General features: G+C 40.4%; 1 protein-coding gene and 1 pseudogene across 2 annotated transcripts in view; both read left to right on the top strand.

Annotated features, from left to right (window-relative positions):
* The window catches only part of fam234b (family with sequence similarity 234 member B), a 208,300-nt gene that overhangs the window by 106,472 nt on the left and 86,461 nt on the right, over positions 1 to 15,367 (top strand). The gene's annotated exons all lie outside the window — the stretch shown is intronic.
* On the top strand, positions 5,069 to 15,290 carry LOC309505725 (annotated as a pseudogene). The gene is made up of 2 exons (XR_014211690.1): positions 5,069 to 12,705; positions 13,360 to 15,290. The product of XR_014211690.1 is annotated as an uncharacterized misc_RNA (transcript).

Genomic DNA, 15,367 nt, shown 5'->3' with positions numbered 1-15,367 from the left:
GATAAAGCAATCTTTAGTGGCAGAAGTGATAGGTCTAACATATTTGAAACACGGAGTCGGCTTTGCAGCCTGAGCCTTGGCTAAATGAAGTTTACACGAGACTAGATAATGATCTGAGATGTCATCGCTCTGCTGCAGAATTTCAACGGCATCAACATCTATTCCGTGTGATAATATTAGATCTAGAGTATGATTACGACAATGAGTGTGTCCTGACACGTGTTGTCTAACTCCAATAGAGTTTACAATGTCTTTAAATGTCAATCCCAATGCATCTTTTTCATTATCGATGTGTATATTAAAATCACCAACAATTAGTACTTTATCTGCAGTCAATATTAATTCTGATAGAAAGTCCGCAAATTCTTTGATAAAATCTTTATGATGCCCAGGTGGCCTGTATACAGTAGCCAGCACAAATCTCAAACGTGATTTATCATTTATACTATATATTTTTACATTAAGTACTAACACTTCAAAAGAATTATATTTAAGACTTGATTTCTTAGTGGTTTTGAAAATATTACTATAAATTACAGCAACTCCTCCCCCTTTGCGTTTCAGACGAGGCTCATGTTTATAACAGTAATCTTGCGGGGTGGACTCATTTAAAGTAATGTAATCGTTTGGTTTTAGCCAGGTTTCTGTCAAACACAGCACATCTAGGTTATTATCTGAAATCATATCATTAACAATGAGTGCTTTTGAAGTAAGCGATCGAATATTCAGCAACCCAAGCTTTAGCATTTGCTCATCTGTATTATAGCTGTTTTTAATTTATTGAACATCAATTAAATTTTTAACCTTAGATGGTTTAAAAGTTTTTTGGATTTCCAAATTCAGGGAACAGACACAGTCTCTATATGATGATAGCTAGGTGAAAGAGGCTCTATGTGATGGGATTTATCTGACCTTGGTGACGTGAGGCCGCTAGCAGACGGTCGGTTTAGCCAGTCTGTCTGCTTCCTGACCTGAGCCCCAGATTGTCATGTTTGAGCTCTAAGACTATGTGCCATATTACTAGAGAGAAGAGCAGCACCATCACAGGAGGGATGAATACCATCTCTTTTCAACAGGTCAGGTTTGCCCCAAAAACTTTTCCAATTGTCTATAAATTCTATATTATTTTGCGGACACCACTTAGACAGCCAACCGTTAAGCGAACACAATCTACTAACTATCTCATCACTCCTGCGAACAGGAAGGGGGCCAGAGCAAATTACAGTGCCTGACATCGTACTTGCGAATTCACACACCTCTTTAATATTAATTTTGGTGATCTCCGACTGGCGGAGTCGAACATCATTAGTGCCGACGTGAATAATGATCTTAGAGAATTTACGATTAGCATTAGCCAGCACTTTTAAATTTGCTTTGATGTCAGGCGCTCTGGCTCCCGGCTAACATGTGACTATGGTGGCTGGTGTCTCTATTTTCACGTTCCGTGTAATAGAATCGCAAATAACTAGGGCACAATCAACAGAACTCTCAGTGGGTGTTTCACTGAGCGGGGCAAATCGATTTGTTATGGTAATCGGAATGGAAGAGTGGTTTTTTGATCCGCGACTAGAGCGATCCCTCACTGTCACCCATTTGCCCTGCTGCATGGGCTCTACTTCAGCTGGAACCGAATCATGTAAAGAGTTCACTATGCTAGGCGCATCCAAAATAGTATCTAAAACTCTAGCACTCTTACTATCCTCAATTAAAGTTTGGATGCGTGTTTCTAGTTCTGAAATCTTCTCTGTCAGCCTAACTGTCTCCTTGCATTTATCACATATAAATCCTATATTGCCAACAGAGAAGGCTATGCTAAACATGTGACATGAAGTGCAGGTGACAATTACAGGACAAGACATTACTCACCGTGTTTGTTGAGTGATTCTTACTCACCTGAGCTTTTTATGAACTCAAAGGCGCGGGCGCGCGAGAGAAAAATAAATAAATAAAAATAGCTGAGCGCACGGGTGGCGCGTTAACAGGCTAGCGAATTACTAGCGTGTTGTGCTAGTAGTAACGGAAGCTAGTGATGTCAGGTTAATCTGAGATGTTGGGTAAGCTGTATTTAGTAGTAGTATAAACAACTAGAAATTGTAGTAAATGATGGTTCAAAACAAGGAAATACGAGGCTAAGACGGAGCTTACAGCACCGAGGCAAACACACTCACAGCAAGCAGCGAGGCAGACACGAGCAATCAATCAGCGATCAGTCAGGAGCCTAAAGCTGCATGCAACAGCTGTGTGGCCACAACCGTAAAAGTCTCACATGCAACATCTCTACATGTCTCAGTGCAAATCATTTAACCCTCTGAGGTCGGCAAACGCGCCGGCGCGTTTTGCTGGATTTTCTTCACATTGTAGCACTATAAACTTAAATTACTCCGTCATTTATGTTCATACAGAAAAAAGAAATATAAAAAAAGAATCTGTGATATTTTTACTTTTGTATGTGTCCACTTACAATCAAATCAAAACATTGTGCTTTTGTAAAATAAAGAAAATAAACAGGGTGTGCGTTCTGCCTCTCCGTCGCGATGAACTTTTTTTTCTTGAGCACGTCTATAAACTGAAACAAAACTCAGCGAATACTTGTCACACATTTATGAGCCATATACCTTTATAAACATTTAAGTGTGTACTTTTAAATGATCGGATTCAAACTGAAAACAAATATTCTCTGTTTAAGTAATTTGTATAAAACCAACAAGATGTCCAGCTTCTCAAACGCTTCCTAATTATTTTTAATTTGAACACGCCCACTCGCGCAAAAGAGATTGACATGCAAATCTCCACACTGGAACGCAAACGCGCTCATTACTGTTATGGGTCTGTGAAGGAGGACTCAAATGCAGGATGACAATTAACAGCTTTATTGACAAACAGATGACACGACGAGGTGGGAGAAGGTAGCAATCCAAACAATAGGTAGAGATGAGACAATGACAACAGCAGAGCAGCAGATGTAATGAGGTGTCCGTAGGCTGGAGTGTAGATATGGCAGAACAGAGTGAGACCAGAGGTAACCAGCTAAAGCCAGACAGGAACTTCTTACAGCTTGGCGCTCAGGTATCTCAGGCTCAGAACAGGACTGCTTGCTGGACAGGACTGGAACAGAGAAACAAGACAGACAGAGCCAATGGCAGTAACCAGAGTACTAACAAACTTCTACAAACAAAACACTAACGATTTAAGAGGAACAATACTGAGACACAGTAGTACTCTGAGGTACAACATTTAACAAACTGGCAAACACAAGAGGGAAAGAGCAAACATATAAAGGGAGCAAAGAACATGAGGAACAGGTGAGCACACTCAGACAAACAAGGACTTAACGAGGAGACAGGTGCAAACACTCAAACAATGACTCAACTAAACAAGGGGGCGTGGTAACGGGAAACGAGGAGGAAGAGACAGAGGAGCACATGGCAAACACAAACAAAGACACAGCCATGTGTTTAAGCACAACATAAACATAGAAACATTAAACAGAGACAAGACAGACAACGCTGCCAGGGCAGAACCCTGACAATTACCTCAAAAACAAAACACCAAAACACTTCACAACTCTCTGCTTTTCGTCGAGTTTGAAAGACGCGCCGTGAGCTTACATTGGATTTACCTCAGAAGAAGAAGAACGCGATTTGAAGACAAGAAAGATGTAAGGTAAGAAATTCTTACATATTAGTTTGTTATTGTTGCATAAATTTCACATTGCAGTTGAACTGTTGCTAGATATATGGTGAATATTATAGACCCGTGTTTACTGTTACTGTGTTTGTGGATATCTGCTCAAATGTATATATGTATATGGTAACCATAATGTTTTATATTTGAGCGCGATCGCGTTTGAATGTATCATATTTTGGATCGCGATCGCGTTTGAAAAGCACCAAACGGCTTCATGTTTTTACTATTATCTCATTTCATATCATCATAACGAATGGAAACATTTGAAGTAACATGATAATCAATATATTTTTCTCTAGCTAAGTTGTTACTGAAATATTTTGGAAGATTTATAGGCTGCTATTGTTATTATTATTTTATGCAGCACTGCGCAACAAACCTGGTGTTCATTATATTATATATTGTTGGAAACATTTATGTGTGTGTGTGTGTGTATTCTGTGAATTTTAAAAAGCAATTTTAACCAGAAAAATCTAAAATTTATTCCCAAAATCGTGCAGGCCTTTCTCTTGATATCAGTATGTTCACTTTTTTTTTCTTTCAGGGCCCAGATGCCACTGAGTCCTGCTGACTTCAACATTCACATATGAGTCTCTGTACATGAACATGGTAAAGTGAAAATCAAACACCTTGGAAATGAAATGTACGTACAATGTTTTTAGGAATGGCACAAAGGTCTCTGTCTTTGGATAATTGTTTTCAATGAGTGCTTTTTTGTCATTTGTTGTGTATCTTTGGATTATGTTATGTTGGATTATGTTGTGCTCAGACCCCAGAGGGTTAAAGGAACACAGAATAAATAAATAACTGTCACTGTCTTCTCTTCCTGCCTTCCAGGTCGACTGCAGCAATCCCATGGAGGCCGGATGAAAGAAAAGTGTCCGGGCCCACGTGCATCAGACTGGGCCAAAGGGTTTCACTCACACACAACCTGAAATGTGGGAGGTGGGTGTGGAAATACTTCAAGGGGCCGTCCACACCAAAAATCACAGTCGCACCCAAAGAGACAGCTACATGGCCTCCCGGTATAGTACCGGATCCAGATTGCACACCACAAATTTGTTGTAGTTCAGGTAGCACCCACCCACCTTCAGGAAACATTTCAGGATACACTCGAGCACCAAAGTTCATGCACAACCACACTGCCTGGTATCAACTTAAAATAGATTCAGGCGACACAATAGGCGACATGTACACTCTACACGAAAACAACAACAATGGCATAGACCCAGAATTGTGCTAGAATGTTAAAAATTTGGAACCTGCAACATAATTGCACTCAATTCCTCCTGGTGGACTGATTAGAGGAAACATCAACAAAACTTTATTACAGGTGTAAATTTGGTAATGACACGTGACTTACATCATTTAAAACATACTCTCTGTCTCTGCCTATACAAAACATTGTAATGTTAATGATGAGACATATGCATGGCTACAGTCACGAATAGATGATTTAATTTCTGATTACAAAAGCAGACTTGCCGTCCAAATTCCACCTGCTCGCTCAAAACGAGACCTGCTCAGCGGGATAGCCGGCTTGTTCGGATCAATTAATTCAGCAGCCAACACCTATAAAATAACCAAACAATCCCAATTCTCCACATGGTTGACAGATCAGATGGCCACTGGTTTTCAACACATCACCAATAGCAATGATAACATTATCAAAGCGGTTCGTTCCGAGGCGCAGGCACTTCTAACAGTCAGCCACACATTGTTCAATCAGACCCGTACCATCGAACGTGACTTAGCCTGCAGATCATATGCACAAGATTTGTTCACTGCAACAAGACAGGAAATTTTAGACCTTCGTCTTCACAAGACTGATTTAATTGAGCTTTTAGATTTGCATAGATGTTCTCTTCAGAAAAAATTTTAAATGTCAAATATTCAGAACTGTTATCCACAATTATGATGTATACTGAAAACGAATGTATTGGTTGCATTGGGTTTTTTGCCACTTTTCCTTTAATCCACCCAGATCAAGTTTATCCAAATTCCACTACTATTCGCTCTATTGGAGTGGTAGTTAAAGATCGGGTAACTAAATGGGATCACCTCACTGGATATATGACTTTGAAGGGTACTGAGACCTTGTTTACAAGTCGCACTTGTTGTCATGAAACTCACAATTATGTTGTCTGTACATGTAACACATTGCAGCCTTTCTCTTCCAATGATAGCAAACTCATAAATGTTGAATTGTTGCATGGCCATTTAAATGCTGTTCATGTGTCTCATACACAGTGGTGCGTCATCAGTGAGATGAATTCGTTCACATATGGAGGACTGACCTGTCCTGCTAATCACTCCTTTTGCTTGGAAGTGACACAGGACTTCTCTATGGGACAGATCGACATCCTCGGAAGGATGCCAAAGGTCTCCCCATGGTGGGACGACACCTTTTATGAACACAGAACACAAGCTTTGGTCGACAAGATGGACCTGGTACAGAACGTCATCCTCTCTCCTCTGTTAGTACTCAACAGTGTACCAGCTCTCTCAAGCACAAGTGGAGACAAACTTGGCGCGAAAGACTGCACAGATCCTGTCTAGCTCATCTACCCGATCGGCACAGACTGCATACACCAGGTGGGACTGGGTACTTCGAGGTTGTGCGGTTGGAAGAGCACTCATCTTCTCCTTCACGCTATTCCAGTGTTTCAATTCTTGTGTGATTCTGTTTATCCAGATTTGTTAGCGGTTGTTTATGATCATCATTCTTTTACTTCATACTTAACGTTGAGCATTATTCATATTATAAGCTCTAAAATGCTTATATTATGTGAGCATTTATAAAGTCCCCTTTGTAAAGACTTTAACATCATCAGCTCCTCCTGTGGTTATTAACTTCCTCTGTTCTGACCAACTCAGTGTTTAAATTCTGCTAGAGTTTCCGTAGTGTTGGTGACAATACCACAGTGAAGTGAACCACTCTATCTCAACACACATCTGCTCTGAACACAGTTTATTGGTTGGCCAGAGGAGAACTGAGTGACTGAGTCTGGGTTCTCACAAGGTTTTTCTCATTCTGTCACTGATGGAGTTTTGGTTCCTTGCCACTGTTGCCTTGGCTTTTGGCTTGCTTAGTTGGGGACATTTAATATTCAACAATATTATTGATCTGCCTTACTTAAGGTGGAGGATGACGCAATTTTATTCTAGAAACAAAATTTGTTGTATTATTTTCATGTTATCACTGTGAAGCTGCTTTGATACAATCTGTGTTGTAAAAAGCGCTATATAAATAAAGGTGACTTGACTATACACATTTTCTACACATGGATTATAACGTTCTGCTTTACTCTCTCCAGCCTTGAGAAATATATCAGATCCAGACTCCTTTATCAACACTACAAATGCTCTGGAAGATCTGGGATGTATTTCTCAAGCACCACTGATTTAACTTCCGCCTCCCTGAACTTCTGGACCACTTTGCTAAAACACTTGAAAGAGTCGTTTTCAACCAACTATCTACATTTCTCACACAAAACATCCTCCTGGACAACAACCAGTCTGGCTTCAGAAGCGCCACTAAACTGAGACGGCCCTGCTCTCGGTTATTGAAGCTCTGAGACTGGCAAGAGGAGCCTCCGAATCCTCAGTTCTCATAGTTAACCACCAGATCCTCCTGTCAATCCTAAAGATGAAGGGCATCTCAGTTACAGGACTTCAGTGGTTCAAGTCTGACCTCTCAGTGGGTCCTTCAGGGTGTTGTGGAGGGGTGTGGTGTCTAAGACCCAATATCTATCTACTGGGCAGCTGGTTATTCTGAGACAGGAAAGATGATACTTGGTTGAAAGCAGCTTGTTCAAGTGTTTTCGCTATGAATGGTAGGAGAGAGACAGGTCTGTAACTCTCTGAGTGATGTGTTTAATGTGGGTTTTTTAAGCAGTGGAGATACCCGAGCCAGCTTGAATGCTGTAGGGGAAATGCCAGTATGGAGGGATGAGTTGATGATGTGTGTGAGTGCTGGTAGAAGTGTGGGAGAGACAGCTTGTAGAAGGTGTGAGGTGATGGGGTCTAGAGGGCCGTAGGATGACTGGAGATTAGGCCCAAACTCGAGGCACGATGCGTCCACTGAAAGAGCAGATAAGACAGATCGCCAACTCTCTGGACCGATGCCAGAACCATCCAGTTTTCTGGGGGCCCACCTACAATCAAAATCCTGGCGCCGCTAGTGCTCCGAATTCTCAGTTCTCATCTTGCTGGATCTGTCTGCTGCTTACAGTTAACCACCAAGAAGAGCATCTCAGGAACAGTGGTTCAAGTCTGACCTCTCAGTGGGTCCTTCAGGGTGTCGTGAGGTGTTTAAGACCCAATATCTAGCTCTCGGGTTCTAAACTGAGTTTGTTATGGTTATCTTCATGTTTGTTTCAAGTTTCAAGTCAAGTCGGGTCTTTGTTTATCTTGTATTTGTTCATATGTTGGATCTAAATAAAACTGCTCAAGGGTTCTCAACTACAACTCGCTTCAGTGGACTTACAGACACATAAAGACGCAGCATTCCTGATGTTCGTGCCAGGAGGAAAAGAGCGCGGTCTGTGAACGACGGAGGACCAGCGACAAAGAGAGTGTGTTCTCGCTCAGAGTTCCCTCGGCGGCCAGCGGAGAACCTCGAGAATGTTTGTTTAAGTGTTGTATTGAAACCGATGTGTTCTGTTGCAATAGACATAAAACATTCTGTGCCTCATCAAAAGAGCTCTTTTCCTCCTCTGACTCAATAGTAAGACGAGTAACTATATAAGCGAAACCTCTCCCCCGGGAGATATTTGGCAGAGCGGAAGCTCGGCTCAACTCCAGCTCACCTGTCACCTGTCATTCTTTTAGGAGGCAATGTTACGTTATGTTAAAAATAGATCATTTTAGAGAAAAATATCCTCAGAAGTCTCGCTTTGATGGTAATAGAAGCCGACGGAAAGAGAGATCAAGACGAATGGGAAAAGTTAGAAATACACATGAAAGAAGGATGAAACTATCTGGATTACTGGCAAATCAAACGTGATGAAACTGACAATTTATTTAAAGGGGGGGTGAAATGCTATTTCATGCATACTGAGTTTTTTACACTGTTAAAGAGTTGGATTCCCATGCTAAACATGGACAAAGTTTCAAAAATTAAATTGTACGTTTGAAGGAGTATTTCTGTGGCAAAAATTGTCCTTCCGGTTTGTCACAAGTTTCGGAAAGTTTTTTTCGAGTATGGGTCTGTGTGACGTCAGCTGGGGCGGAATTTCCTTTTATGGGTCCTAAGGGCACTTCTCCCGGAATAGCGCGGGCACGCACGCGCACTCGTAGACCAGAGAGAGAAGAGAGCGAAAGCAGTACATCATTCAAAGTGCTCTGCTCGGCTTTAGGGAAGTCAATGTCACCAAAGAAGTGGGTTTTTGGTTGCAAGGGCAAGACAACCCTGCACAGATTCCCAAAGAACCCAGCGTTAAGGGACCAGTGGATGGAGTTTTCAGAGCATCAACGGAGTTGTGCAAGACTGTTTGTTCCCTGCATTTCAAATTGATTGTTTTATAAACAAAGCCCAGATCAACGGATTTGCAGATCGTCTAATGCTTAAGGATCGAGCAGTCACAATGATAAAGGTTCGCGGTTGTGCGTTGGAACCGGGCGGTGAGTAAAACTGCTTCAAATGTCTCTTTGTGTTGTTAGTTAGCTCGGCGCGTCAGCACAGCTTTAGCTTCGCCCACACGGCACGCCTCCAGCCGCTCGGGTTTTTCCGGAAAGACTCGGTACAGCCTATCTTTCTTTTATAAATATAATAAAACTAAAGACTTTTTGGAGATATGAAGGATGCAATACTACTCTATAGGTACTCAAGATTAACATGAGATTGAGTGAAAATGAGCATTTCACCCCCCCCCCCCCCCCCCCCCTTTAATTTAAACAGTTTATTGACCAGCTGAATAATGATTATTTTTGGCTTTGTTTCTGCAAGGCTGGGTTTTTAGTTTTTCTTGCTTTTTTGAGTCATTGCCCTATTGAATCCTGATCTGTCCCTGCTGTGGATGCTCTGTCTGTGGTTTGGACATGGCGAGCCAATCATTTACATTTAGTCATTTAGCAGATGCCTTTCACAGTGTCTGGTTGGTGTACCCTGGGTGTCCACTAGAGGTCTCTTCCCCATACCGTCACCACCACACCATGAACTGCATTACCCATAATCCTTTGTCTGAACTCATCACTGATCATTGCACACAGCTGTTCCCACTCACATTGTTTGTATCTGTCTATTTATACCCTGTCTGTTTCAGTTATTGTCATGGAGTCCTTGTTTGATGTCAGATTGCACTTCTGAGTTCCATTCCTGATTTGTTTCTTGTTTTTGGATTGTCTTTGTATGGATTTTGACCCTTTGCCTGGCTGGCTTATGATTACGGATTACCCCATTAAACTGCACATGGATCTTACCCTTTTTGTGTGCATCCCGTGACAGAAGGACTCCATCAAAATGTATAGATCCAGCAGTACGGGTTTTCGTATCCTTCCCCCAACCACTGAGAAGGAGAGGAGGGTACGATTCTTCAATTTAGCAACCCAGCAGGGCCAGACGGTGGGTTGTCTGTCTCAGGCATTTTGGACTCTCTCGAGAGGCATGGGTTATAATGATGCAGCACTGAAGGATCTTTTTAATAACTGCCTTGATGACCCTTTGCCTCCGTGGGAGATGAAGGGGCTTGAAATCCTGGACTTTTGGGGTTTCACTAAATATCTACATCATCGTATCCAATGGGCAACACCAGCTACGCCCGTCTCTCCAGGCAAGATGGGCGCCATGCCCTTGCAAGAGACTGTAGCACACCCAGAGGCGGCCGAAGACGCTGCAGCGCCCCCAGAGGCGGTAAGCTCTTGTCTCCAGACAAGATGGTCGAATCTACGCCTGCGTCTCCAGACAAGATGGCTGACTCTGTGCCTGTGTCTCCAGACAAGATTCATTTAATTTAATTTAATTTCATTTATTATACAGGAAAATTTAAAAGCAACAATTAAGTCACAATAAACGGGCTTGACTCAGTTTAAAAACTGGTTTACAGCAGGTTCCTGTTCTGCAGCAACATAGAACAATGATCACAATTTTGGCACATTTATACAGGACATTATTATTAACTAAACAGATACAGACAAATAAAACATTAAATACAAAAAGACAAAATAAAACCAATACATAATCAGTGCGTGCATGTGTGACTATCAAGAAGAAACAGTTTATATGACTTTTTGAAATATGTAATGGATGATAATGTTCGAATGTGATAGGGAATGTCATTCCAAATTTTAGTGTAAATATAGAAAAAAGATTTTTGACCGTAGTTGTTTTTGTATGGTGGAACTGGAATAAGTGCCTGTGAGACTGACCTAGTAAAACGTAATGGTCTCACATTGTGTGTCGGAAAAGGAACTCTAAATGCTGGTGAAGAGCTATTTTGAATCTGAAAATAAAATGCAATGGCACGACTGTTTACGTAATTCTCATAGGTCAAAGCATTTGTGCGTGTGAGCGCACTACAATGATGAGACCACCTTGGTATATTACTGTGAATCTTAAGTGCTCGGTAATATAGTCGTGCTATTGGTTCAATAATGTCCTTAGTGGTTAGAGACCAGATTGGAAGACAATAGGACATTGTTGAGAACACAATGGCATGCAAGTAAGTTTCAGAGACTGAAAAAGAAAGATATGATCTGATCTTATTATACACATAGAGTTTCTGATTCAACTTTTTTATCAATTTAGAAATGTGTTCCTGATATGTAAGATGTGAATCAAGTAGTACACCAAGGTAGTTGTAGGTTTTTGTGACAACAAGATCTTGATTTACAAAAGTAATAACATCAGTAAAAGAAAAACTTTTTCTTGGTGAATGAAAGTACATACATGCAGTTTTCTTTACATTGATGGTCAGATGGTTCTTTTTCAACCAATCATGTATAAGGTGAAGATCAGATGATAGTTTGGAATTTATGACATTGGGATTTACATCAGAGAGAAAAATCACAGTATCATCAGCATACAGTAAACATTTTGAGTGTTTACACACTCGAGGAAAATCGTTGATGTATAAAAGAAAAAGTAATGGTCCAAGAATGCTGCCTTGCGGAACCCCTATGTTACAAACTAAAGGTTGGGATATAACATGATTAACTTTGACAGTCTGCAACCTGTTCATCAAATAAGAAGAGATCATTTCTATCAAAGATGGAGACAATTCAAATAAGTGAAGTTTGTTTAGCAAAATCTGGTGGTTCACTGTGTCGAAGGCTTTACGGAAATCAATAAAAATAGCTCCAGTAATGTGACCTTTGTTAAGTGCGTCACGTATTTGTTGAGTGAAGAGTAGTAACGCCGACATGGTACTGTAGATCTCTTATTACGAAAACCATGTTGACAATCACTGAGCCAGTTATTAGTTTCAAGGTAAGAACTTAACTGGTTATGCAAGACTTTTTCCAGCAACTTGGACATTGCTGGAAGTATTGCAATAGGTCTGTAATTTGAAACAAGGGTGTGATCATCAGATTTAAAAATCGGAGTAATTTGTGCTGTTTTCCAGTTAGTGGGGAAGATAGAAAGCCTGATACAAAGATTGGTTAAATGCAGAAAGAGAGGTATGAGGCTATCAGCATGTGTCTTTAAAAATAAGGTATTTAAACCATAAATATCACAGGCATGGGAATTTTTAAGCAGATGTAATGTTTGTATCACCTCATTCTGTGAGATCTCAGAAAATGAGAACTGATCAGATGTTAAAGAAAGAACAGGTGAGGACAAAGAGGGAATGGCAAAATGCCTAGCCAATTCCTTAACAGATGATACAAAATAATCATTAAAAGCACTTGCAATCTTTTCTGAATCTGAGATTAGTGTACCCCGTAGGGAAATTTGAATATTAACATTATTTTTCTTCTCATTTTCATTTTCACCGGTGATGACCTTAAGGGTCTGCCACAATGTCTTTGGATTGCTAGCAGATTGAATAATCAGCTGTTGGAAATAGACCGCCTTAGGCCGGTGACACACTGGATGCGTGGCGTGAGCGTGGCGTTTCTGTTGCGTGTCAGCTGCGTGGCGGCTGCGTCGCGTTTTCCATGTCTTTGCACACCAGAAGCGTGTCTGACGCGGCGCTGCTGCTGCTAGGTGACATATTGGTGATATATTTGACACATGGGGAGAGAGTTGTGGAAGGCCTATACTTCATATTAAACATAAATATATAGCAGCAAAGACAACGTCGGCAGTGTTGACGGCAATATAGGCTATAGAATATTTCGTTCTGTATTGACAGGTGCAGTATTTGAAAATCGATAATATTTTTTTAAATTGCATTTATATTTGCATTTATGTCGAACCCTAGACACTTTCAAACATCAAAATGACATTTATTAATATGTATTCGTGTCAAAATGTCATATAAACATCTTTTTCTATTCAATTTTGCTTGGAAACGCTTCCAAGACGCTTGCGTGTCGCGTGAAAAATAGGCGTCGGTTCTATTTCTAGCATACACGCGTTTTCCGCGCGGCTCGAGCCGCGCCTGAGACGCGCGTGTCACGCAGGCAGTGTGCAAGCTCTAACCTGTTAACATGGGAGCCGAAATAAAAACGGACACGCCACGCAGCTGACACGCTTACGCCACGCATCCAGTGTGTCACCGGCCTTAGCCTTACGCAATTCCAAAGTACATTTATTTCTAATTTGTATAAAATTATTCTTACTCTCAGATGTTCGACTTGCCCTATACAATTTAAGAAAGGAAGCCTTCAATTTAAGAAGTTGAATTATTTCAGAATTTATCCAAGGTAATTTACTTTTTCTTGATCGAATCTTGCTGACAGTGGCATATTTATTCTGTATTTTATGTAGTTTAGTATGAAATTGCGTTAAAATTTGTTCTGGATCTTCTAATGACAGTTCATCACTCCAGTTAATAGCACTAAAATAGAGATATTCTCAATGTTACTCAGAAAACGGGTTATACGTTTATTTCGTTTGAAGTACTTGTACTAAATGTTACGCTCTTAGATGTTAGAAAAAAATCCATATTATCTCTAGCCTTGGCTACCGTATATAGACCGCCAGGGCCTTACGCTGATTTCCTAAAAGAGTTTGCAGATTTTCTCTCAGACCTATTAGTCAATGTCGATAAAGCACTAATTGTTGGAGATTTTAACATACACGTAGATAATCCAAATGATGCGTTAGGAGCTGCGTTTACAGATTTATTAAATTCATTTGGGGTCAAGCAAAACGTCACCGGACCAACTCATCGTCTTAATCATACACTCGATTTAATTATATCACATGGAACCGATCCAACCGATATAGATATCATTCCACAAAGTGATGATGTCACTGACCATTACTTGGTAACTTGCATATTATGTACTGCTGTAATATGTCATGCGGCGTCGCGTTATCAACCAGGCAGAACAATCCTCCCATCCACCATAGATAATTTCTCAAATTGCTTATCTAATCTGTCTCAGCTGCTGCCTGAACCCAAACAAACAGATGAACTAGAAGAACTAACTAGCACTATGAGCACCATTCTCTCTAGAACATTGGATGTTGTTGCACCCATTAAATTAAAAAAGGTCAGAGAGAAAATTAAAGCACCATGGTACAATAATACTACGCATGTTCTAAAGAGAGAAACCCGTAATTTAGAGCATAAATGGAAACAAACTAATTTAGAGGTCTTTAGAATCGCGTGGAAAGACAGTATGTCACGTTATAAAAAGGCCCTAAAAGCGGCCAGGGCTGAGCACCTCTGCAAACTAATAGAAAATAACCAAAACAATCCAAGGTTTTTATTTAACACTGTGGCTAGACTAACAAATAAACAGACGTCACCCGAACAAAATATCCCGTTACAGTTTAGTAGTAATGATTTCATGAACTTCTTCACTGAGAAAATAGAAAACATCAGAACCACAATTGTAAACGTTCAATCTTCAATCGCGCCTTATAATTCAGCCTCAATCATCACCCCGCAAGAACAATTACAGTGCTTTACAACTATAGAACAAAAAGAGTTAAATAAACTTATCACTTCATCTAAAACAACAACATGTTTATTAGATCCTATACCAACTAAACTACTAAAAGAAGTGTTACCTGTAGTGGAAGAGCCTCTACTCAATATTATTAACGCGTCTTTATCTTTAGGTCATGTTCCAAGAACATTTAAACTGGCAGTTATAAAACCTCTCATTAAGAAACCACAATTAGATCATAATAATCTAGCAAATTATAGACCCATTTCAAATCTTCCATTTATGTCTAAAATACTAGAAAAAGTTGTGTCCACTCAACTGGGCTCTTTCTTGCAAGAAAATTACATCTATGAAAAGTTTCAGTCTGGATTCAGACCGCATCATAGCACTGAAACTGCGCTCGTTAAAATCACAAATGATTTACTTTTAGCTTCTGACCAAGGCTGTATCTCAATACTAGTTTTACTTGATCTTAGTGCTGCGTTCGATACTATAGATCACACAATACTCTTAGATCGACTACAAAATTATACTGGTGTTCAAGGACAAGCATTAAGCTGGTTCAGATCATACTTATCTGACCGCTACCATTTTGTCTATTTGAATGGAGAAAAATCGATCATAACTCCAGTAAACTATGGAGTGCCGCAGGGATCTGTGTTGTGCCCTCTAT

Source organism: Leuciscus leuciscus (assembly GCF_965113295.1).
Source record: "Leuciscus leuciscus genome assembly, chromosome: 1".
In the NCBI taxonomy this organism is placed as follows: domain Eukaryota; kingdom Metazoa; phylum Chordata; class Actinopteri; order Cypriniformes; family Leuciscidae; genus Leuciscus; species Leuciscus leuciscus.
The sequence above is the reverse complement of the archived record's forward strand: the minus strand, read 5'-3'. Positions and strand labels throughout refer to the sequence as shown.